This window comes from Cibotium barometz, chromosome 52 (assembly GCF_041138505.1).
Source record: "Cibotium barometz isolate CiBa-2024 chromosome 52, ASM4113850v1, whole genome shotgun sequence".
NCBI classification, from domain to species: Eukaryota; Viridiplantae; Streptophyta; class Polypodiopsida; order Cyatheales; family Cibotiaceae; genus Cibotium; species Cibotium barometz.
The window spans coordinates 10,087,821-10,112,724 of NC_141097.1; positions in this window are offsets into that span (position 1 = coordinate 10,087,821).

A 24,904-nucleotide genomic window follows, 5' to 3' on the forward strand; every position below is an offset into this window, starting at 1 on the left:
ATGGGCTGATTTGTAGTACCTTTTTGAGCATTCATTTGCTCCACATATGGCTACCCAGCATTGTACAAAGATAGGAGTGTATCAAAGATGTTATGAGAATAGATTTTGTTGTTTTTTACATAAAAATAGGGGCTGAACTAATACTCACCAAAATCTGTTTTGTGGCCAGATGGTAAAGTCTATACCCTTGCTTTTTGAGCTTTATCCCACAAAAATACATTTTATCAACTTATCATCCAGCTTATTATGTTATTTCTTATTAGGAACAAGAGCATAAGCAAGATAACCAAAAACATGCAAATGAGCCATAGAGGGTATGTCTTCATGGATGACGCACGTGAGGTCTTTGCCTTTTTCTAATACCATAAGCCTGACAATGAGGAGAACCTTGAGAAATACTTAGAAGGAAACTAGTGCAGGAACCAATCTTCTAAAGAAGAAGCCTTATTAGTTGATTGATCCCCCTCTGTGTAAGATTTCTCCCTCCAGCTTTTGAGGTAAGGCCGTGGAACCCCTACCCACCAAGGTGCAAGAGGCAGTGGCCGTGGCAGAGGCTGCGGAGGAGCAGTTGCTAGAACTGCCTGTGTTATAAGTGAAGAACCGACCTTGGAAACGGCTGAAGAAGAGCGCGCTACCGTCCATGCGGCAGTAGAATACCAAGGTCCAAATAAACAATTTGGTGTAATCCAAACCCCCGCCACTCATCACGATAAGCCATTTTAGCTTTTGATTGATTGTGGCAGTACCCATTCATTCCTTTCTCCTAGGTGCTTGCAAAAATTAAACTTGAGTCAAAAAACAGCTAGAAAAATGATTGTAGAGTTAGCCAGTGGGAAAGAAGTAGTATCTTGCCACTCTATAGGAAACCTTGATTTTGAGCTGGGTAATGAGCAAACTCATGGTCACTTTAGAGTCTTGCCATTAGGAATTTATGATTGGTTAACTGCAAACAAAGCTAGCATTCAATGTAACCAGGGGAGTATCACTTTTGAAAATGAGCATGGCCAAGTAATATCTGTTCAGGGGATCACAGGAAAACCTAAATCTAGGGTAGTCAAGGCAAAACATCTTCTCAAGGGAACACGTAAGGGTCAGCAAGTTTTCTTAGTCAAACTCAACAAAGTCATTGAACCTAGTATGGAGACAGAACCCTCTTGGCTCCAAGAATTCTCTGACATCTTCCTTGACGAGCTTATAGGGTTACCACCTCCTCGAGAAGTCGACCATGAAATCGAGGTGATCCCTGGAGCTCAACCCGTCTCAAAAACTCCCTATAAAATGTCCCGTCCTGAAGCCATTGAACTTAAGGATCAACTTTCCCAACTCATTGAACAAGGATTTGTACGCCCCAGGAGCTCTCCGTGGGGAGCACCTGTTCTTTTCCAAAAAAAGAAGGACGGGACTCTCCACCTCTGCATAGATTATCGAGGGCTAAATCAAGTCACTATCAAGAATAAGTATCATATCCCTCGCATCGACGAACTTCTTGACAGGCTTCATGGGGCCAAAGTTTTCTCAAAAATAGATTTAAGGTCTGGATACTATCAGATCAAAGTCAAGGAAGCAGATATACCCAAAACAGCCTTCAATACCCGTTATTATGGCCACTATGAGTTTACTGTAATGTCATTCGGGTTAACCAATGCTCCTGCAACCTTCAGCCGCCTAATGCAAGATATATTCCGTCCTTACTTGGATGAGTTTGTGCTTGTTTTCTTTGACGACATCTTAATCTACTCCAAATCAATGGAAGAGCATGAGGAGCATGTGCGTAGAGTTCTGCAATTGCTGTGCAAACACAAACTCTATGCTAAGAAGAGCAAATGTACCTTCTTTACTCATCAAATTGAGTATCTTGGATTCATTGTCTCCAAAGATGGCATCTCAGTAGACCCCGCCAAGGTCAAGGATATTCTAGAATGGCCACCCCCTAAATCAGTTCGTGAAGTTCATGGATTTTTGGGAATCACGGGTTGGTATAGGATTTTTATCAAAGATTATGCCTTGGTAGCTGCACCTTTGACGGATCTTCTTAAGAAGGATTGCAAAATAGTGTGGCTGCCAATCCATCAAAACAGCTTTGATCAGCTGAAAGTCATTATTACTTCTGCCCCAGTCTTAAAGCTTCCTGATTTCTCTAAGGAATTTAAAGTGGTTACCGATGCTAGTAGTCTAGCACTTGGTGGTGTCTTAGGCCAAGAAGGAAGACCAGTCGCTTATACTTCCCGCAAGCTGAAGCAATATGAAGCAAACTATGCCACCCATGATTTGGAACTCTTAGCAATTGTTCATTGCCTCAAATTATGGAGACATTATCTCTTGGGGGGCAAATTCCAGCTTGTAACTGACCACAAAAGTCTAAAGTGGATCTTCACCCAGCCTAACCTCAACATGCGGCAAAGGAGATGGATTGAAATTCTACAAGCATATGACTTCGACATCAAATTTTACCCTGGGAAAGATAATGTGGTAGCAGATGCACTTAGCCGCAAATCTTTCTTGAGTGCTATTTCAATGCCAAATAATCCCATTCTGGTCAAGGTGGAAGAAGTCTCATCTCATGATCCAGATTATCAAAGGATGATAAAGTTAGTAGAAGAAGAGGGACATTCAGAGAAAGAGAAGAATATAATCAAGGCATACTCCACTCATGAAGGAAGCCTCTACTTCAATCACAGGCTATGTATCCCTAAGGATCCTGCTTTAAAGAAACTAATCCTCCATGAAGCTCATGATAGCCCTGCTGCAGGACACCCAGGTTATGCAAAAACATTAAATGCTGTAAGAAGGAGCTTTCATTGGGCAGGCTTGAAAAATGATGTGCTTCAGTACCTGAAGCAATGTCTCTCATGCCAAAGGATCAAAGCTGAAAGGGTCAAGATGCCTGGAAAACTTCAACCCTTAGATATTCCCCAAATGAAGTGGGAGTGCATTAGTATGGATTTTGTCACAAGTCTCCCCACTGTTCAAGGAGGATATGACTCCATTCTAGTAGTAGTGGACTTACTTACCAAAGTAGCTCACCTTATACCAGCAAAGAAGACCTTCAAAGCTTCTGATGTTGCTCGAATATTCATCAAGGAAGTCCTCAAACTTCATGGTCTCCCAAAAAGGATAGTAAGTGATTGGGATTCTGACTTCACTTCAAAATTTTGGCAGTCTTTATTTCAAGCTCTAGGAACTCAACTTTGCTTTAGCACAGCTTATCATCCAGAGACCGATGGCCAAACTGAGAGAGTCAATCAAGTAATTGAAGACATTCTCAGAGCATACTGTGGACGGGAACCCAGAAGGTGGATTCAATACCTTCCTCTGGTAGAATTTGCCTACAATGCATCTTATCATCAAAGCATAGGAATGTCACCATTCAAGGCACTCTATGGGCAAGAATGCCTGTCTCCTCTAAATTTCTCTGATCCAACCATAAGAGTTGAGGCATCCAGGAAAATGCTCGAAGAGATGGAGGAACAAACCAAGGCGATCCAAAAGGATATTAAAGCTGCCCAAGATCAATAAAAGCATTATGCTGACAACAAGAGGTCTGAAAGGATCTTCAAGGAAGGAGACAGAGTTCTTCTACGAGTGCGACCCAAACGAAGTTCTCTATCACTTGGGAAATATAAGAAGCTCAGCCCTAGGTATTGTGGTCCCTATACAGTTATCAAGTGTCTAGGTAAAAGTGCCTATAAACTCCAACTCCCAGCCCATATCAAAGTCCATAATGTATTTCATGTAAGTTTGTTAAAACCATATGTCCCCAGTATCGATCATATTCTTGATGATGAACAAGTTGTAATCCCTACTCTAGGAGTCCTTGAATTACAGCCCAGTAGCATCATAGATTCTAGGGAAAGGCAACTCCGAAATAGAACTCTTGTAGAACATCTAGTTCAGTGGAAAGATTACCCTGAAGAGGATGCAACTTGGGAAGATGAAGCTACACTCTTAAAGGATTATCCCCAATTCATGACGAGATGAGGACATCTCGATTTCTTTAAGGGGGGAAGGATGTAACATACCCATCTTCACTAATAAAGAAATGTCCATGTAATTATGAGTTTTTATGGTATAAAAATCAATGATTTTATTATTTGAGTCATTTTTACTTTGAATCTTCAAATTCTGAGCCCAAATTTGGAATCTGCACGCGATTTTACCCTAATATAGGATTTTACAGCATCCAAAACGGACACCGGATCAAGCCTATACGCTAATTTTAATCATTTTAGTTAAAAATCAGCGACCCTTAAACCTTAATAAATCCACGACCGGGCGTCCGATTGACGAATGGTCTGAACCCCTACGACCAGGAGAACCTCCCGGACAAAAAAAAAATTCGCCCCCCAGGGCGGTCCGGCACGCAAATCGAGGCGGACACCCCAAATTTGGACACCCCGTCCCAAAATTTGGTCCTAACACACTTACTAGGGTGCCCGTACAATGGCCACCCAAGAACCAAAAGACGGCCGCCCGTTGTATGGTCCACGCGTACCCCTACGTGGACACCCATGCTGCCCCAAACCAGATAAGGTACATGCGTACCACTCCTTTCCCGGACAACCGACACCGTACCTTTCCCCTAGACCCATGCAGGCCACTGATCCATAGCCTTTGAAGGTACACCGTCCTTTCGACCTTGCTTTGCGCAGCGCCCGTACCCTCACCCCTCAGCTATATAAACCCCCAAGGTGCTCCACAGACGGCACGCATTTCTGTGTAGCGTATGTCCTGTTGTACCGCCGTCCGTCCCTGTGTAGCGTACTTGCTGCAGTACAGCCGCCCCTTGCAGCCACCCCTCTCACACCCCCTCATTTGGCTCTTTTCAGATAAGCTAAAATTCCTCCATCCCCCTCTTCCTTAGAGGCAGTGTCCTTAACTCTTCTCCCCTCCCCCCCCTGTGTGAAGAGACTTCCAGCAGCCCCTCCCAACCCTCTCCACATTTTTGCCCTTAAGGACATCTCACAATCCCCCCCCCTCCCCCCCCCATTTGCGTAGACTTTAATAAGGGTTTTTTGCCTCAAGAAAGGATTCATGCGCCATATTCTTTTGCTCATATGGTGAGCAAACGAGCTCGGAATTCAGATCCGACTGAAGCGTTTCCATCGCAGCAGCGAGCTCTACAAGGCGACACCTAAGATGGCCTCATCTCAGAGACGATAAAATATTGCCTCAAGAGGAGCGCGTAATAACGAGATGGGGGAAGATGCGCCCAATGCGGCTCCAGTCCTCCCTTTTCAAGTCCCTCAAGGAAACGGTGGCCAGGTTAGCTTGGTTAATTTTCAAAAGAAGAGATTTTTCTTAAATTAGTGTTAATGAATGGTGTCTTTCCTTTTAAAATGACGACATAAAAATTATATGAAGTTACGAATTATGTGATGTTGTATTCGATAAATTGCATTGAAATTGTTATCTTCATGAATTGTGAATGCTATATTTAGTAAATTGCATTGAAGTTGTTATCTTTAGAATTCAAGATTTTTTTTTGGCTTCAACGCTAACTCCATTCCGTGCTTGTGTAGCCAGGCGGCGTCGTTATTAGCAAAGCTCGGGAATGGCCCAAGGTATCCCTTATACCTTTGGGAGAATAAGGATCGCCGATTGAGGCGAGAGATTATGAGGCTGCCTAGTTCTGAGGGCCCAGGCTAGTGTGGTAAATAAGCCCACCCTAGTGTGCAGACATCCCTCTGAGGGGCGGGAGGATCGAGCGATGGAGCGTGAGAGGGCGACAGGCTGGCTTGAGTCCTCACCAGCGGCCGACGATGAGGTGTATGGTCCCGTAGGGTTTTGCCCAGCATGTAAAGGCTGGAAGGCCGAATTCTAGATCATCGGCAGAATAAGAATAAGAATAAGAGAGCCGGTTTGGCTTGTATGGAATTGGTTCATGTATAAACTTTTTATATAATTACATCTTGTCTTTGGTATGATTGTATTGTGTAAGAAGGCTGTTTTAACGAACCTTGTGAAAAAGGGCCTTAATTAAGGAATATGTTTATTTATGTCAAACAGTGTGGTAGGATTAATTAGAAAACAAATTGATGCGTGAGTCGGGTGGAAAGTGGGAGGATGGAATGCCCTGACGGCACCATCCTACGGACGGGTGGACCCGATTAGTCGGGTAGCTTTCCAACAGATTAAGTGAAAGCCCTACGTTAGATAGTTAGGTTCTTGGGCAACTCTATTCTAGAAGACTAGGCCAACGGCTGTGCCTTGCATAAGATGAGGAAAAAAGCATTGTCTCTAGAAATCAAGTCTAGTAGTTGCCCAATTTATGATCAATTGCCCTATGGGTGATTTGATGTTTAAGATTAAGTGAAAGCCCTACGTTAGATAGTTAGGTTCTTGGGCAACTCTATTCTAGAAGACTAGGCCAACGGCTGTGCCTTGCATAAGATGAGGAAAAAAGCATTGTCTCTAGAAATCAAGTCTAGTAGTTGCCCAATTTATGATCAATTGTCCTATGGGTGATTTGATGTTTAGAAAATCACGCTCCCCCTGTAGGATAGAGCTAGGTCATACCTATGAATCGTATCCTTGAATCTCTACAGGGTCAAGGTGTCGATGAATAGGAAATTTTTTCCAAGATAAGACTTAGCGGACTATCTTAAGTGTTTCTCCCATTTTAGAAGGGAGGAACCTTACACTACATCCCTACTAGGCACGAAACCCACCCACCTCTTCATGTGACCCAGACCCACCAACTTGAACCCTTGCCCATAACCCTCCCTTCAATTTATCCACACCATCCTCCAAGGGATCCTCAAAGGGAGCCCCTACCTCATCCATTCTCTAACCCCAAATCCTCGACCTTCTTCCCTAACTTAACCACATCATTACCACATGAGCCCCCTGTCATGATGAGGAGCCGGATCTCAATAAGTAACCACCGTGAACTACTCAAGAAGAGGCTAGTGAAGATGGTGTGAAGGACCTAGGGGTGTCCTTGCCTGGCCATGAAAAGCTCACATACCTGCCAATTGTGCATGATCTCACATTCCAAGGTAACTTTCATAACCACCTAGATACACCTTTTGACATGTTCAAAATTTGTCTAGTGAACCAACACATGGATTCCCTAGTGGAAGATTGATCACCCGTGGCACACCAGAGGAGGTTGTCACTTTGTTGATCCAAGGGGCTAAGCAACCATAGGTCACGTATGTTGAGAGATGTAATCGTGGTGTTGTGTGTATGTGGGAAAGCATCCTAGAGGTGCAAGATATTGTGTGTATGTGTGTATGTGGGAAAGCACTCTAGAAGTGCAAGATATTGTGGTGAGATGGAATGCCACATGTAATATTATATGATGTGTGAGTGTTGACCAAAAGAAGTGGAAAAGGAGTTGCCACATGGATGATGACATGTAAAGTGGGATAAGGCTAGAGAGCCTATATCATTGTATGGTTCATTGTGATATGAAATACAAGGGAATAGTATTGAGTGTGCAATCTCTCTCTCTCTCTAGTTATGGAGTTCTTAGTGTGGTTTAATCCACCTTAATTCTTATGCTTAATCTATCTCCTTCACCATGACCAATCCCATTTCTAGAATCTTAACATGGTATCAGAGCCAAATGGGCTCTTGGTCATGGGTGATTATTATGTATATTAGTTTGGTTGTGTGTTTCTTTGATTAAGCATTATTTTCAGCTTATTATGAAAAAAATTATGCACACTCATATTATCATTTGGATTTGCATTTGTGAGGATTTGAGAGGAGATTTGCAACAAGGAGGTTGCATAGAAGCTGCCCAAGAGAGTTGCAAATGGAGTTTTGCAACATGGAGAGTTTGCTCATCATCAAGGAAGCTGAAAATAGAGATTTCAACATTATGAAGGCTATGGAGTCTTCATCATCGTCAAAGAGAAGCTGCCAAGAGAAGATATGCTGCTGATTATGCCTCAAGAAGGTTGGTTTTTTGTGAAGTTTTGCCTCAAAGTTGTGTTTGAGCATGGAAGAATGCTCTATGAAGGGTTGCTATGTATGGGATTTGTGTATCCCATGAATCTTGTGTGGAGGTGCATGCTTGTCAAGATAATGGCAAGTGAGATGGTGAACTGAATGGAGTTCACATGTGTGTGCATCAAGAAGAGGATGCACTTGTGGTTGTTTGCTCAATGGAAGAGAGCAAAGAAGGGGATGGAAACCTTGGCAGTTTCCACATGTCTATGCACCTTGGTTTCTCAAGGAAACTTGTAAGAAAGCACCCTTGAGATGTATGCATGTCAAAAAGAGTACATCAGGTTCAATGGTAGCCATATTGATGGCTGGAAAAACCTCATAAAGAGGGTTTGGTTGCTGAGGCAAGAGCTTGTTCATATGCTCAAGCATATGGCAGAAAATGAGGCAAGAGCTTGTTCATATGCTCAAGCATATGGCCTGGAAAAGCATTAGTCGGAGAGAAACATCAATTGAAGGGAAGAGCAAGTATTTTGCTTGATAGAAAGACAAAGAATCATACTCAAATCTCGGTAAATCATGCATGAGCCACTGAAATACATGCCGTGTAGATAGGGTGCAATATTTCACACAGTAGGTAGAGTACTATGAAGTACAAAGTGGCGACCTAATTTTTGTGTGTGGCACAAGCTCATTGAAGTGCTTCAATAGAAGCAACGACTACAACAAAATTGTATGTGCCAATGTACACAGGGAGTGGAGCTAGAAGAGTAGGACACCTACAATGGCTCAATCGGCAGCATCCATGGCGGCAAAGAGAGAGGGAGACACTGCATAGTAGCAGGAGAGAATATAGAAGACATTTGCAAAGCTGCGAGATAATGGTAGTAGAGGAGCAAAGCAATGAAGCTTTGGGAAAAAAAAAAAGCCAGCTGACTGACGCTAAGGTGGCTGGGCTGCTGTGGCGAATTCCGGTGATGGTAGCTCAGGAGAGCAAGCAAAACAGTAGCTACAAGTAGCTACACCTAGTGCAAGAGAGAGGCAACTCAAGCATAGGCGTCGTAGCCAGTAAAGAAGAAGGCGAACACGTACAGGAAGACAGAGGCGATGGAGAGACTTTAAACTGTGGCGATGGAGAAACATTGAAGCAGCAGCGAGACGTGCAGAAACAGTCGAGAGGAAGGAGACCGCCATAACTGCTGTGCAGAAGCAGTCAAGAGGAAAGCGAAGAAGACAGCCCACTGATGTCAGAGAATCCGAGAATGGCGCTGAAATTTTTTTAAAAAAAAAACTGTGTGCCAGCAGCCTGCAACGCAAGTGATAAACATCATTTTTTTAATTTTTTGAGAGAAAATAATTCAACTTTCCAAAAAAATAAAATAAAGATCCATTCACACAAGGATCCTAAGGTTGTAACTTTCTTCAAAGATATGTTCATACATCGAGGGTCCCCTGCCGGGTTTTGCGACCAAGGGGTTTGTAATTTTATTTCTCACCCAAATATGATGATGGACAATCATCCACGAGCATGCGTGCTCAAAACAGAATTTTTTGTAATCATCCATGGTATGAGGGTAACCTACCCGAGCTCACCAAGAAGCTCAAAATGTTTGTTGTGATGTGTGCATGAGCGATGCACATGTGAGGTGCATGTGCATGGGTTGGATCCCACCCGAACTTCCATGTTCAAATCGGACTCAGTGGTTCCGCTGTGAGCGATGAGTCGACTCAAAATGGACTAGGTGTCTAAGATGGTAGACACGGGCACACATGTTTGGATAATGGACACTCCAATGTATCATTGAGGGGGAGTGTTGAGAGATAGCGATTGCGTTTGTGCAATGCTACATTGTATGGATGATGGATGATGGGTGAGTTGTGGAACACCTCGATTAAGAGGGGGTGTTGAGAGATGTAATCGTGGTGTTGTGTGTATGTGGGAAAGCATCCTAGAGGTGCAAGATATTGTGTGTATGTGTGTATGTGGGAAAGCACTCTAGAAGTGCAAGATATTGTGGTGAGATGGAATGCCACATGTAATATTGTATGATGTGTGAGTGTTGACCAAAAGAAGTGGAAAAGGAGTTGCCACATGGATGATGACATGTAAAGTGGGATAAGGCTAGAGAGCCTATATCATTGTATGGTTCATTGTGATATGAAATACAAGGGAATAGTGTTGAGTGTGCAATCTCTCTCTCTCTCTAGTTATGGAGTTCTTAGTGTGGTTTAATCCACCTTAATTCTTATGCTTAATCTATCTCCTTCACCATGACCAATCCCATTTCTAGAATCTTAACAACGTAGTGGCCTATGGTTACCTAGTCCCTTGGATCACCCGAGGCACACCAAAAAAGGTTGTCACTATGTTGATCCAAGGGACTACGCAACCATAGGTCAGTGAGGATATATTGGCATATGCCCTATCTCCTCAATGATTAGCAAATCTGGCAAGAATACATAGCTACACCCAGAGAAGTTCGCATTGACCCCCATTACATTCCAATCAAAAGAAGGTGGTCATGGCACAAGTTCCTATGCACGAAAGGAAAAGGGCCCACTTACCACTTTCCATACATTGATGGCCCCACACCCCTCACCAACCACAGAGATGCACCTGCAAATGAAGAACTTTAATGATCTCTAATATGCCAAGGTCCTTGATCTCGCTATCACCATTGCCACTTGTGCGTTCTTCTAGCTCATCATCCTCATCCATGAGGAGGTTTTTCGAGAGCCAATGGATAAGCAAAGAGTGACTGGTCTTGGATCTCAAATAAAGGCCTCAACCTCCACTAGAAGATAGATCTTTACAACATGGTCAATGACTTCCACAACCACAGAGTGGTCACTTTTGAAGACATGTCAAATGCCATCTTATGGAAACCCTTTGAGATCATGTGCTGATCCAGTCGACAATAGCTTTCCCACAAGCCCTTCTTTATGTGTTTCTATAAAACCATTAGTATTTTTGGAACCAATGCGGGTTGGTAAGTCTCATCTCATGCCTTACCTTGTCTACTTTCCACATTCTTAATCAGCCCACATTTGGTACAAAACCACACATGAGCTACATGCAAAAAAGAGTCAAAGAAAGCAAAATTAAAAGTGTTGAAGAAAGGAGTGTGTTGGAGTTTAGTGGCCACCTTTAGAGAGGACATGAAATGCACCTATTTAGATTCATCATGGCCACATCTAGAGAGGACATAAAATTCACCTATTTAGATTCATCATGTGTGTCTAGAATCAAGCACATACTTCAACTCATTATAAACGTATAGAAATATAATAAAACTTACAAGTTAGGAGCCTCAAAATAATTATTTACCAATGCAAATAGACATCTTTATTGTTTTCCCTAGCATGAATTTGGTGTTCGTGGAGAATGTATGCTCTATTGTTGGCAATCTTTTGCAAGCATGCATCAAATTTTGTGTAGTTTAGGAATAAAAGTGGTATACATGTCTACAAGGAAGCATTAAAAACGGTATACATGTCTATAGGGAAGCAATAAAATTGGTATACATCTCTACAAGGAAAGCGAGAGGACATCCACCAAGGCTTGTGCATAGAATGGGATGTCATAGCCTCAGTCTTGGCCCATCTAATATAACTCCTATTTAACAACTATAACAAAGAGATAGAGTGAGATCAACAATGCGATGGAAGGGGGGTATAAAAGAAAGCACGGAGAATAAGAGATAATGAGATATGTGGATGGAATAGAGTAGAATAATATTAGAGGGGGGAGATGGAAGGAGTCAAGGATAAGAAGCAATAATGAGAGAGAGAGAGAGAGAGAGAGAGAGAGAGAGAATACACTCTTTGTAGTGACCATACATTAAAAAGTAATACAAGAACTCTTTATTCCAAAGGTTATATTATTCTATAAACCATGCATGAAAAAGTGTGCACAAAAATTATAAAACATACAAATAATGTGAAATTAATTATTTTCATTTCTTCCACCCATCTATATAATGATTAAAGATCAATCTATTCATTCCTTTATACGAAGAAAGTTGTATAATGCCCTTGTCATTTGTATCATCCTTGATATTCTTTTTGCCACTATTGCCATTTGTACAATCCTTGATATTCCAAAGGTTGTATCATTCTTTAAAACATGGATGAAAAAGTATCATCCAAATATGGTGAAACATACAAAAAAAATAAAAAAAATAATTATTGTTATTTCTACCACCCAACTTCATTCGTTATACGAATCAAGTTGTAGCACCGTCCTTTAAAAAAATTCTCTTTCTCTCTCTCTTTCTATTGCTCTCTCTCACTCTATTTCACTCTCTCTCTCTCTCTCTCTAGTTCCAACAAGTAACCTCGTGTAAATGGGCATTCTCAAAATTTTATTACAATGTGCACGTGGGCCTAATGTACAATGGAGATACAAAGACGTAAACCTTGTTTGACCCTATGCCTAGACAATATCCTTAAGAGGTCTTCGTTTTTTAGCTAGGATTGGTGTATGAACATATTGTTGTGGGCATCAAGGCCAAAGATTTGAAGGAACACAAAGTATAGGTATTTACATGCTATGAATGCATATCCCCCAGCTGCTCTAATCTAAAAGTCTTGGAAAGTTCAACTAGGGTGTTTTGAATAGTGATATCATATGTTTCACCTCTAACGGCAAAATTACTTGTCTCCATTATAAATATCTCATGCTCTAGTTTTTTAATCACCCTTTCAATTAGAATGGTGCACGACAATGACAAGGCATGGTCAATCCTCTTTGTTGCAGTCTCTAACACCCTGCTCATGTACCTTATTTTTTATAGCCCCATCCAACACCTTTCTCCCTTGCACTATCTTCCATCTCCAACATGAATCATGCCCTCTCTAGTGAGGCTACCTCTATCTTTGATTAGTTTGTTCCCTTTATAAGACCAAATAGACGATGGCCCAAGACCAACTAGAGCATTTGTGATCATTATGCACAGATTCTCCTTGTGTGGTCTATGCTAGTGTTACAAAACCACATGGAATGCCTTGTTTGTCCACCACTACATTCTCCCAAGTTGTAGTAGAAGCTTGGTGCTGAAAATCCTTTACTTGACTACTTGATGGGTTTCTTGCACTTAATAGCTTGCTTGCCCAACGATGCTTAGCATGAAACCCTGCTAATAATACACATGCATTAGATTTCCCACATGGTATCATGAATATCTACCTCCCTAACCCTTTGGATACCTTGGTACAAGTCAATAGAGCATGGGGATTTTCCTCCTCATTATCTTAACGGGGTTGAACTGTAGACGTTGAGACGAGGCCGTGCTAATTCTCTGTCACATACTATGGTCGATGAGAGCTATTACATCTTCTATTGTGATGGCTATAGGGAAATGTTTTTGTTGTACTATCTTGTTATTTCCCATTACTTTGGGAACATGATGCATTGGTGTTCTTACAATTGTTTCTTTGACCAATTTCCTTATTGCTATTGGACTAGGAGAGGTAATAGCAGTGGTGAATTGCATTCCTCTCAATGAGATTTTCAATGCTATGACCCAAGTCGAGGTGATTTCCCTCTTGGAATGCATGCTTCTTTATGCTCTCCAAGAGTACATTTGTGAGATTGGGCTGCATTGTACAAGGTTAATGTGCCCTTGAATCCTTTACCAAACCTGCCATCACATAGCATGCTTTGACTTCGCTAGGTTGGCCCGAGAGAGAGAGAGAGAGAGAGAGAGAGAGAGAGAGAGAGAGAGAGAGAGAGAGAGAGAGAGAGAGAGAGAGGGGGGGGGGTGGGGGGGGACAATGAGAGAGGTAGATGGAGATAGATAGAGAGACCGAAGAGAGGGGCAAGGGAGAGAGTGAGAAGGAGAGAGAAGGAGAGAAAGGAGGAGGATAGTAGGAGGTTTGTGTGTGTGTGTGTGTGAGAGAGAGAGAGAGAGAGAAGAGAGAGAGAGAGAGAGAGAGAGAGAGAGAGAGAGAGAGAGAGAGAGAGAGAGAGAGAGAGAGATAATTAGCACTACAATCAAGTTTTTGAGCCATTAAGGGTTCTACTTTACCATTGGAGTGTTGCTAAACACTTGCATCATCAAAATCAATTTGCCTTTTGGTATAGTAGTCCAATTTACTCTCCCAAAACATGGTATTTTCTCCTTTGACAGTTTTTAAATATTAGGAAGTATTAACCATATGAAATGCATATCTCCACCTTTTTAAGGGACTAGATAGAGGAAGTGGGTGACCCCATTGCAGCAAAGACCTTCCCATCCCCATAAGAAAACCATGGCAATAGCTAATAAATTTAATGGTGGTGGTGGTTTTCATACATGGCAAGTAAAAAGTTTTGCTCTATAAAAAAATGAGCTTTAGGGGATTGTATCTAGAAGGGATAAGTGTCCTAGATAGTAAGTGGAAGGGAGAAGTGTCTTGGATTAGAAGGGGAAGAAAAAGGGTTTTGTCTTGGATTAGAAGGGGACGAAAAAGGGTTTTGTCTTGGAAGGGATGAGATAGTTTCATCCATCATATTGCATTGAAAGAAAACTCTGAAATAAGCATGGGATAAAGTAGAGAAGCTATTTGATGCCAGAAAAAGGAAGTCTAAAGTTATTCTAAAATTTTAATTTTTTGGATTAGACATCAAAGTGAGTCACACCAATCACATTTAAATAAAATGAAAAGTGTTATGCAACAACTTGCATGTGTTGGGTCTCTTAGTGAAGAGGAAGATGCCATAGAAATCCTTCTTAAGGGGATGACCTTGGAAGCATTTAGCCTATTGGTTGGCTACCTTAAAGAATTTACTTGAACCAACCTTCATCGGAAATCAAAGTAGCCTTGATGGAAGAAGAGAAAAGACTCAAATTCAAAGTAGGTTCATCTTTATCACACATCACAATATGAGGAGAAAGCATTCTTCACCAAAGGACCAAGAGCCAGAGTGAAGTGCAACTTTTGTGGCAAGCCAGGCCACATAAAGAGATATTGTTGGAGAAAAAAGAATACTCTAAGTAACACTCAATCAAACATCATGACCAAATAAGAGCCAAATGAAGGGGCTTCCCACCAAGAAGGAGGCCAATCAGCAGAATGACTCTTATAATTGATCGAAGAGGGAAACCCTCCCATTCATTGTATTCATAACCTTGTGTATAACTACATGCTCTAAGCTAACATCTCATCCTATGAGAGGCACCTATGCTAGACTACTCTAGCACATGACTAAGACTGTAGATCTATTATATGTAGTTCATTACTTGAGGGGGTGTTGAAATAGCAAGTGATGCTGGGTGAATGTTGGGAGAATGGGGAGTAGTATGTGACCCTCAAACATTTTTATGAGCTACATAAGCCATGGAGTATGGTTCAAAGGTTCATTAATTGAGGGGAAGTGTTGAAATAGCAAGTGATGTTGCATAAGAGCAAGGGGAGTGGTATGTGACCCTAAAACATTTGTATGAGTTCATAAGTCATGGATTATGGTTCAAAGAGAGCCCAAATATAAAGGATTATGTGGAATGGCCAGTCCATGTGGAGGTCAAAAGTAGGTGCCTAGAAGAAGGTGGAAAATAAGCCAAAAGGGTGCTCACTTTAAGGGAGATGGTGCTCAAATCCAAAAAAGATTAGGGAAATTTTAATCAAGCTTATGGGCCATGATTAATGACTAATAGAGATGTACTCAAGGCTATAAAAAGGCATTCTATCTAATGGACTATCATATGAGCGTTTTTCTAAACCTCTTATCATTAACATTGTCATTAGGTAATCTCTTTCTTGAATTCCTAGCATGTTAAGATGTTGATTCTAATCCATTTCTACACACCCTAATTCTTTCTTATCATAAATATCAAGTGAAAATAGGCCATATAATGTTTTCAAGCCTTTGGAGACAATTTTTGCAAAATTAAAGTCCTTATTAAGAGCTTCCTCAAATGTTGGATCAAGCCCACATACCAATAACCATGAAGAAGATATACACATGGGAATCCCACATAAAAATGATTGTGAAGACACCAATGGAAAAAAAAAAGCATGCAGGTATGTGATTCTACTTCTTCATACACGTGCATGTGATGGCATTGCTACTTTGTACACATGTATCTACATGTCTACTAAGGCATGAATGTGAGGCCAAAAAAAGTCCCTAGCTACGTGGCCTCATTCTTCCTAATAGCATGTGCTTTTGTTTTTACCTCATAATCATTGTTGGAAAAAAGAGATAATTGTAGCAACACACGCACAAATACAATAAGCAAGCAGAGATAGAGAAAATCACAACACTTAGAGTAGATTTATGAGAATGAGTGAAGTACAAGTGAAGTGAGATAAAAAGGTTACTTACACACACTGACTCATAAGAGTGTGTACACATGCTTGGGGGGATATGGGGGGGAAGGGGGGGGGGATCTCCTAGAGAGGGAAAATGTTTCCAGGCCCATTATTAGCCTATGTCCACATATTACTACCATATAAATGGCTACAAATCCCCACTCAAGTGATGATGTAGACATGTATAGGAATCATGTGGCTAATCAATCCCCAAATGGTAATACGACTAAAACTTTGCAAAAATCTTTAAACTTCTCTCATGAGAGAGCCTTTGTGAACATATCTGCCATATTTTTGTGTGTAGATACATAAGCCAAGCTAATATCTCTTGCAATAATGAGCCTCTCCTTGTCATAATGATAATGCACATTAATATGCTTTGTGCAAGAATGAAACACTAAGTTCCTTGCAAAACGGCTGATACACTCTAGCTATCAGTGAAGATGGATGTGGGGAAATGCTATCCAAGAATCCTATCGAGCACCAAGATATGCCAAAAGGCATGTGAGCCATACACACTCTACATTCACTGTAAATCTACCCTGTACTTAGCTTCACAACTCAAAATAGCCACCACCATCAATTGCATTTTGTTAAACCATGATATATGTGAGTCACCATCGTGGTTGATTCTTGTTAAACGATGTATATATGAATCACCAAGATGAAATGAAAAGACACTAGTGAAACTTGCGTGTCATAACATCTAGGCCAATTGAAAAAATTAAAAGCATGCAATTGAATATCACCCCCCTTAGCATAGAATAACCCAAGGGAGTGAGCATCTGTAAGTATCAAAATACTCTCTTAGCAGTCTTTCAATGTTTACTTCAAGGACTCTACATAAACTTGGTCAAGTGGGAGACCCTAAATTGAATGCTTAGCCTCACACTACATAGATAGATGAGGCATCCCAACAACCACTGGTAAAGTGATCCATCAAATGGCTCACCTATATCATGGAGGAGTTTGAGCCTAGCACCTATTGTCTCTACTAGTGTAGAAAAACAGGCTTACAATCTTTAAGAACAAACTATGTAAATAGTCTCTATAGGTACTTTGACTATAACAACATCATCACACTATATAAATATGGCACTCTAACAAACTTTTGAAGCCTAGCAGGATTTGAAGCATGCCCAGGTGGATCTAGAGAAGCTATAGAGATATAGAGCTGCGGACTAAGCATACACACATCAACATCATATTTTTATAAGTGAACCTACTGGAGGAATCAACAGCTAGGGACAAGAGGGATCAGTTGCATATGGCCAAAGTCTTTATGGCAACTCTTTGAGAGGGATCAGCTGCATATGGCCAAGGTTTGTATAGAAACTCTTTGGAGCCTACTAAGGATACAAAAGTATATGTGCCTTCAGTTGCACATCATGATAGCTATGAAGTCAAATGCTGGAAATATTAAATAGTTTAAATTAATTATGGATTCAACTTGTAAATTAGATGCCTTAAATATAGTGAATCTAAAATATGGATTTGGCGATAGTGGCCATGCAGGTTGATCTAGAGATCTATCCAAAAATCTAGATGTTACTCATTACCTTGAAACCACCTAGCTCCGATGCAGTTCACTTATGCCCACACCACTTCAAATATAGGTAAAGCCAAACCAAGCATTTACAAGACTTGAAGATTCTTAGAAAGCAAGCCAGTGTTTACTCAAATAGAGTAAAAGAGCTTATGCTGATGAAAATCTAGCTTTTAAAATGTCAAATTAGTAGGCAAGAGTCAAGAAAAAATGATTAAAAAGAAAATAGTGATGCTAAAAAGGTTCTTCTTCTTAAAAATAAGGCTCAATCTAGTGTAGAGTTCCATACTCCCATAGAGAAAAAAGCAATGATCATCAAGAGGAGGTGAATCGTTATTACAAAGATAGTGCAAATATAAAGAACTACTCAATTCTATTGAGATTTCGGTTCAATATAATTTAAAGCTACCAAAATCTCAATAGAATATGGTCATGGGCATTGTTCAACACTTCAATATATCATATCATGAAATTTTAGCATTCAGATGTATTATTTCTTACTCATAATTTCTATCTTGCATAATTTAGAGTTACCAGATTCTAGGTCAGCATACCATATCATGAAATTTTAGCATTCATATGTATTATTTCTTACTTATAATTTTTATCTTGTATCTTAATAGATAGACTTTTTCTATGGATTTTAGTTTATACTTTAGTTTACTTATCTTTAGATATTAATTGTAACTAAATGGGTATTATCTTTTTATATCCTAATTGATGTAACTATGTAAGTGCAAAGTGCAATCTGTTATACAGAAGAAGATATTCATTCACAAGTAATATAGTTCAATGTTCGATCATCCTTATCTTTGTCTTTCCTTAAGCATGATTGTTTGAACATTGCTTGTTAACAACTTTCAATATGCTAATTTTAGTGTGTTGGTCATTCGCCAGCACCATAGATCCAAATTGAGTGAAAGGCATGTAAGATGAAGCTCATTCTATTTTAAAAAATAGATCTACCACTTGGCAAGAAAGCTATTGATACTAAGAGGGTTTTCAAAGTCAAGGGAAGGATAGATTGATCTATTGATAGATTAATAGATTCAAGGTTGAACTTATTTTACCCACCAGTAGGAAAGGCATTGATTGATTATGATAAAACTTTTTCTCCCACTTCTCGTGTATGACCATTGTTTGAATTGTTGCTTTAGCAGCCCATCATGGATGGAAAGTGCACCAATTGGACACCAAAACAATGTTCTTGAATGGTGATTTGTAGAAGAAATTTATGTGAGTCAACCAGTTGGTTATGCCCAACCTAGTCAAGAATAGAAGGTATGCAACAAGATTAATAAAGATTTATATGGTTTAAAACAAGATCCCAAAGCTTGGTACCAAAAGATTCGTGCATGTTTGATTAGACAAGGATTTCAAAATAGTCCTATAAAAAGCACTTTATATGTGAAAAAGGATAAGCAAGATTTACCTATTTGTCATTCTCTCTATGTCAATAACATATTAATGATGACAGGCACCAATGAGGTTTTCATTATAGCTTTCAAGGCTGACCTTGTCCCAAATTTTGGGATGTTAGATCTTGATTCTTTGCACTACTACTTGGGTATGCGATTTATATAGCAAGATGATGGTATAGTCATTAAGCAATCAAATTACACATCAAGGCACTACTAAAGAGGTTCAATATGGAAAGTTGCAAACCAATCTCTACACCAAATTAAACCTGATGTAAAACTTAGTCTGCAAGATACCGATGTACTATTCGACATAACCACTTATGATCAAGCTGTTGGATGCCTAGTCTATTTATGTAACTCACAACCAAACTTTCAATATGGTGTCTCAAAACTTTCAAAGTTCATGGATTGCCCAATTAGTAAGCATTGGCATGTAGTTAAACGTATCTTTTGATACTTGCAAGGCACTCAAGGTCTTGGATTGTTCTATGCCAAGAGGGCTCCACCTCTCCTTCATTATCTCTACCTCCCTATATCAATGCGATGTGGCTTGACTCTAGGAGATGTTGCCTACACTTTCACCAAGATACCTTTGACTATCAAAAAGGCTTCTAGCTTTAGGATCCAACTTAGTCTAAGATTCACATAGACTCACACAAGTTTGACAATGTCGATCACCCAAATTTCCAACACAAGAGATATTTGCAAGTCTCTTTGATTTCCTTTCCTCTCAAGACCAAATATCTATTGTCTCCTTGCTTTTTAAGGTAGCTCGAGTTTATGGAAGGACATCAAGGATTGGATGGATGGGAGAGGCTAAGGGTACATCTGGAATAAAATTACTAAAATGTGGCATTCAAAAACTTGGCCTAGCTACTTTGGTCCCCATCCCAAATTAGCATCCAAGAAGTCCCTGTGGTGCTTGCGAGAATTGACTTGAGTATTATCTCACATATGTTGACTGCATTGGTTGCATCTACATGAGACAAACATGATCAAGATATTAAATTATGATCACAACATGTAAACAATGTAGAAAACATGTGACAACATGCCAAAAACACTTATGCTTACCCTTTAAAGGACACCTTTCATCAATGCTTTTGAGTCATGGACCTACTGAGCACACCCAAAAACCTTCCTATAATAAACCTAGGGGGAATTGAACCTCAAATCTTAGCTATATTAACTAGACCTCCAAGAGGCTCCCACCCCCCTCCCTGGTTGGTATACGTGTCGAAGATAAATCAAAATAAACAAAAACATTTGACAAAAGATTCTTACATGTGCATATGCGACTATGTTTCATGCTCATATTGAAATCTCAAAACAGAGCTACCTATATTTTGACTACTCCACGTATGTGCGCAAAACTATGCAATACACATAGACAAACCTAGTATTTTTGGGATAAAAGACAAAGGAACATACAACTCCCTAAGTATTTGACTTTAGATAGGTTGTAATGAGGAAAAAACATAATGTGATGAGAGATATACACAATGGTCAAACATAACCAAGACAAATGGGCTAGCTCTCTGGCTTCTCCTTGTCCTCGCCGCCAAAAATCTTGTCTCTCTTTTTCTCACATGTATCGATGAGATCCTCTCCTAGGACTAGTGGTTGACCTCAGTTGAGAAATTTTGCGCCATTGAGCACAAGAAATATGTAGGGAGTGAGTTGAGTAAGCCAAAGAAGATATTGTTTAGCAATAGGCCACATGAGCAAAACTGAATTATCCCACATTGATGTACAAGCCCAAGGGTGTACCTCCTCATATAAGAGGGGCAGAAATGAAAAATGAAGCAAGCTTTCAAGCCTCTTTATGATTACAAATCTCAATCTTGTAACCTAATTGTGCTTTGGTCCTAAACTTAGTTAGCATAATCTTTTCATCATCATTATGTTGTTAATTAGGCTACACCCACCATAGGATTAGTGTTTCTCAATCATAGTAATTAGGGTTAAGTACACCATAGTCATGCATGCTTAAGGGTCCATCTTTTGACATGGTATCAAAGCCACCCCTCTCCTCATGACCTTCTCCATTAACTTAGCCTTAGCCCATATAATCCCTTCCTATCCCTTCTAATCTCATACTCATTAACCCTAATCTCAAATTTCAACATCTTATCCATAGCTTCCACTTGTGGTCAAAATTCTCTTGGCTTGATTCTCCACACCCTCTTCACCGTTTCCAAGTTCCTCTTAGGGGCATCTTTCTAACCTTATTGCTAAGCCACAACTCCAAGAATTCCATCCAATCTTGTAGCAATCATTTAATTTCACTGCTATTTTGGCGTCTAGTCTTTTGTTCGATTCATCACATGTGGTCCAAATTGACCTAAGCCCTTTTAGGTCTAGTTAGTACCTAGTATAAGGTCAACATAGCCAAATCTCAAGCCATTTGATGCAGCACATGAGCCGAGAGATGCAAAAAACTAGTTGTGTTTGTGAGATCCCACTGCCCCCTCTGCGCATCGGCGGATTCCCAGTTGCTAGCAGCAGAAGCAGCTTCTTCATGCGCGGGGCAGGGTTTCCCACTCGGGGCCTCACCCTCGAATGTCTGGACATGAGACTAATCTGGTGGTCATTCCGAAATCGAAACCGAGAAAATTTCCCTTGCCCAAAAAACGGGGACGTTTCCACCTTTTTGATTTCCTCAACAAATTTTCTAACAGGGTCAAGAGACTAAGCTAACCTTCACCTGATTAAACAGACTTAACTTGAAGAAATCAACGCTTTTTTCCTAACTCAATCAGGCATAGCCGTTGATCTATTCATTTGAGAAGTCTTCAGGTTTTTATTTAACTACTCAAGTTCTAAGTGTATTCCTATTATTCAATTTCATTATTAAAACTCTACTGATTCCAGCCTAACCCCATCCGGCCCATGGGTTAGCCCCCACTGCCCAACCACTGGAATTGGTAGAACCAGACAATTACTCACTCACCCATAATTGAATGCCTTTCTTAACTTTTGCTTTCGAATACAGATACGCACACACTCCTCTTTAAACTTTAATTTATAAAACTCTGCTGATTCCAGCCTACACACACCCCATCCGGCCCATGGGTTAGCCCCACCGCCCAACAACTGGAATTGGTAGAACTAGACAATTACTCACCCACCCATAATTGAATGCCTTTCTTAACTTTTGCTTTGGAATACAGATACGCACACACTCCTCTTTAAACTTTAACTTATAAAACAATCCATTGACAACAGTTATTGATTACAGATGTCATAACTCAAAATTTGCATCCAATCATTGCTTCTCAAAAAAAACAGAATCACTCTGGACTCTCTGTTGGGACCAGCTCGTCAGCAACAACGGGATCCAGTAACAGTTTATAATAATCATTGGTCCATCATACAATATCTTCCATGACATACGCATGGGTGTCCTCAGCACCGCGAGCCCATGCATCGCATGGTCAGAATCCTCTGGGATCCTCCTTAGGTGTCCTGGCACTTCACTCAGGGACCGCTTCGTCAGCCCTCGTCCATCGTACTGGAAGCGCACCATTTTAACCGTACCGAGGCTGGTCAAGACCTGGGCGCATGAGCTGTCCTTTGCACACTCCCCGCCCCACTGTCGAACTTCCCTTAGAAAAACACATATACCAAATGCTCCCTCCAGCATTCTGGCGCGTAAGACAGTCCTTTAAGAAAACAGGGTTTCTATGCAAGTTTTTAGTTTGATTTTCTTTTGAATACAATGAGTATATCTTAAATCAGTATCCCCAACTTCATAATCATAATACTGAATTTCAAAACAGAATTCCTCAAATTCCGTAACCTTGATCCTCAGACCAATTCGTAGGGTCTTATCTTAGTTTCAGATTTGGGGGGAGATTTGAGTGTATTTTCCTAAACTGGTCACATCTTCTTTCCTCGAAACTGACGAAAGAGTTTGGTCTTGGTCATACGTCTGATTCTGGGTTTGAGTCTGATAAGGTTCTTCTTCCTGAACTATTTTTCTCAAAAAGGGGATGATATTTCACTTACTATTTTACTGAATTTTCTTCATTGAATATTCACTTAACTGATTTCTAAATTAATCACGAATTTTGATGAGGAATAAATTAATCATGTATCTGAAGTTCTGACTTCGATAGATTTTAAGAATTTTCTCTTTACAATCCGAGTGAATATGAAACGATAGAAATTTCTCTCTCAGAGTATTTACTTATTCATTTATCAAATATTCATGGAAATTAAACATAGAGTTAAAGACAATCTAATTTTGATATAAACATTCTTTATGCATCTATTTATGCATAAAATCCAACTTCAATAGAAATAACACTTTTATATAAAAGAAAAATCCTTTTATGCATCTATTTATGCATAAAATCAATTTAATAGGAATAACTCTTTTAGAATAAAAAAGAATTTTCATTATGCATCTTTCCATGCATAGAAATTGAATTCAATGAAAATAACACTTTTATAATATAAAAAAATCTATTATGCATCTTTCCATGAATAGAAATTGAATTCAATGAAAATAACACTTTTATAATAATAAAAAAAAATTATTATGCATCTTTCCATGCATAGAAATTGAATTCAATGAAAATAACACTTTTATAATAAAAAAATTCTATTATGCATCTTTCCATGCATAGAAATTGAATTCAATGAAAATAACACTTTTATAATAAAAAAAATCTATTATACATCTTTCCATGCATAGAAATTAAATCTAATGAAAATATCACTTTTATAATTAAAAAAATTCTATTATGCATCTTTCCATGCATAGAAATTGAATTCAATGAAAATAACACTTTTATAATAATAAAAAATTTCTATTATGCATCTTTCCATGCATAGAAATTAAATCTAATGAAAATATCACTCTTATAATAAAAAAAATTCTATTATGCATCTTTCCATGCATAGAAATTAAATTCAATGAAAATAACACTTTTATAATAATTAAATTTCTATTATGCATCTTTTCAAGCATAGAAATTAATTTCAATAATTTATATCAATAATATCCATGCATATTCATAGATGAATATGTACATGGAGTAAATAAAAATATTTCTTTTAGAATGCTCAAACAGTGGGGATTACTCTTTTAGAAAATAACACTTTTATAATAATAAAATTTCTTTTACAAAGGGGGAGGCTTCTATTTATAGGAAAAAGTGAGCCTCAAACCAAGCAAACTGATTCTAGAATTTTCCAGATCAGTTTGGTCAATTTTTAACCATTTTTGGGTCAGTTCAGCTTACTTTTTGGAACTAGACTTGAAATAGGAGAGAGGAGAGATGAAATATCTCATTTTATTGATTTAAATGGGAAGTAATGATGCGAAAAAAGGCGCCTCCTTCATGAGGGGGAATCCCCACTCTGAGGTGTCAAATTCAATTTTTTAACTATTTCCTTTGGTCCTTAGTCCACTCTTCATCTTATGTGAGTAGTACTCATTTTTGGGGGGGGTTTTCTTTATTTCTTCAATTTATCTCCTCCCTACATTTGGATTAATCTTATTGGTCCCTCAGAACCATAATCCAAAATTTTTAAAAAATCTGGACCCTTAGGCTAAGGTCTTTTGAGCAGATTATAATTTATTTCTAATGCACCTTAGGAAATTCTTTTTAAACTTTTGTTTCAGGGGAATTTATTTTAATAGGAAAGGATATTTTTCCATCCAAAGATATCTAAAAACTGAGTTATCTCTCTCTAGAACATTTTCTCTCTCTAGGCCAAAATAAGTAGAAACAAG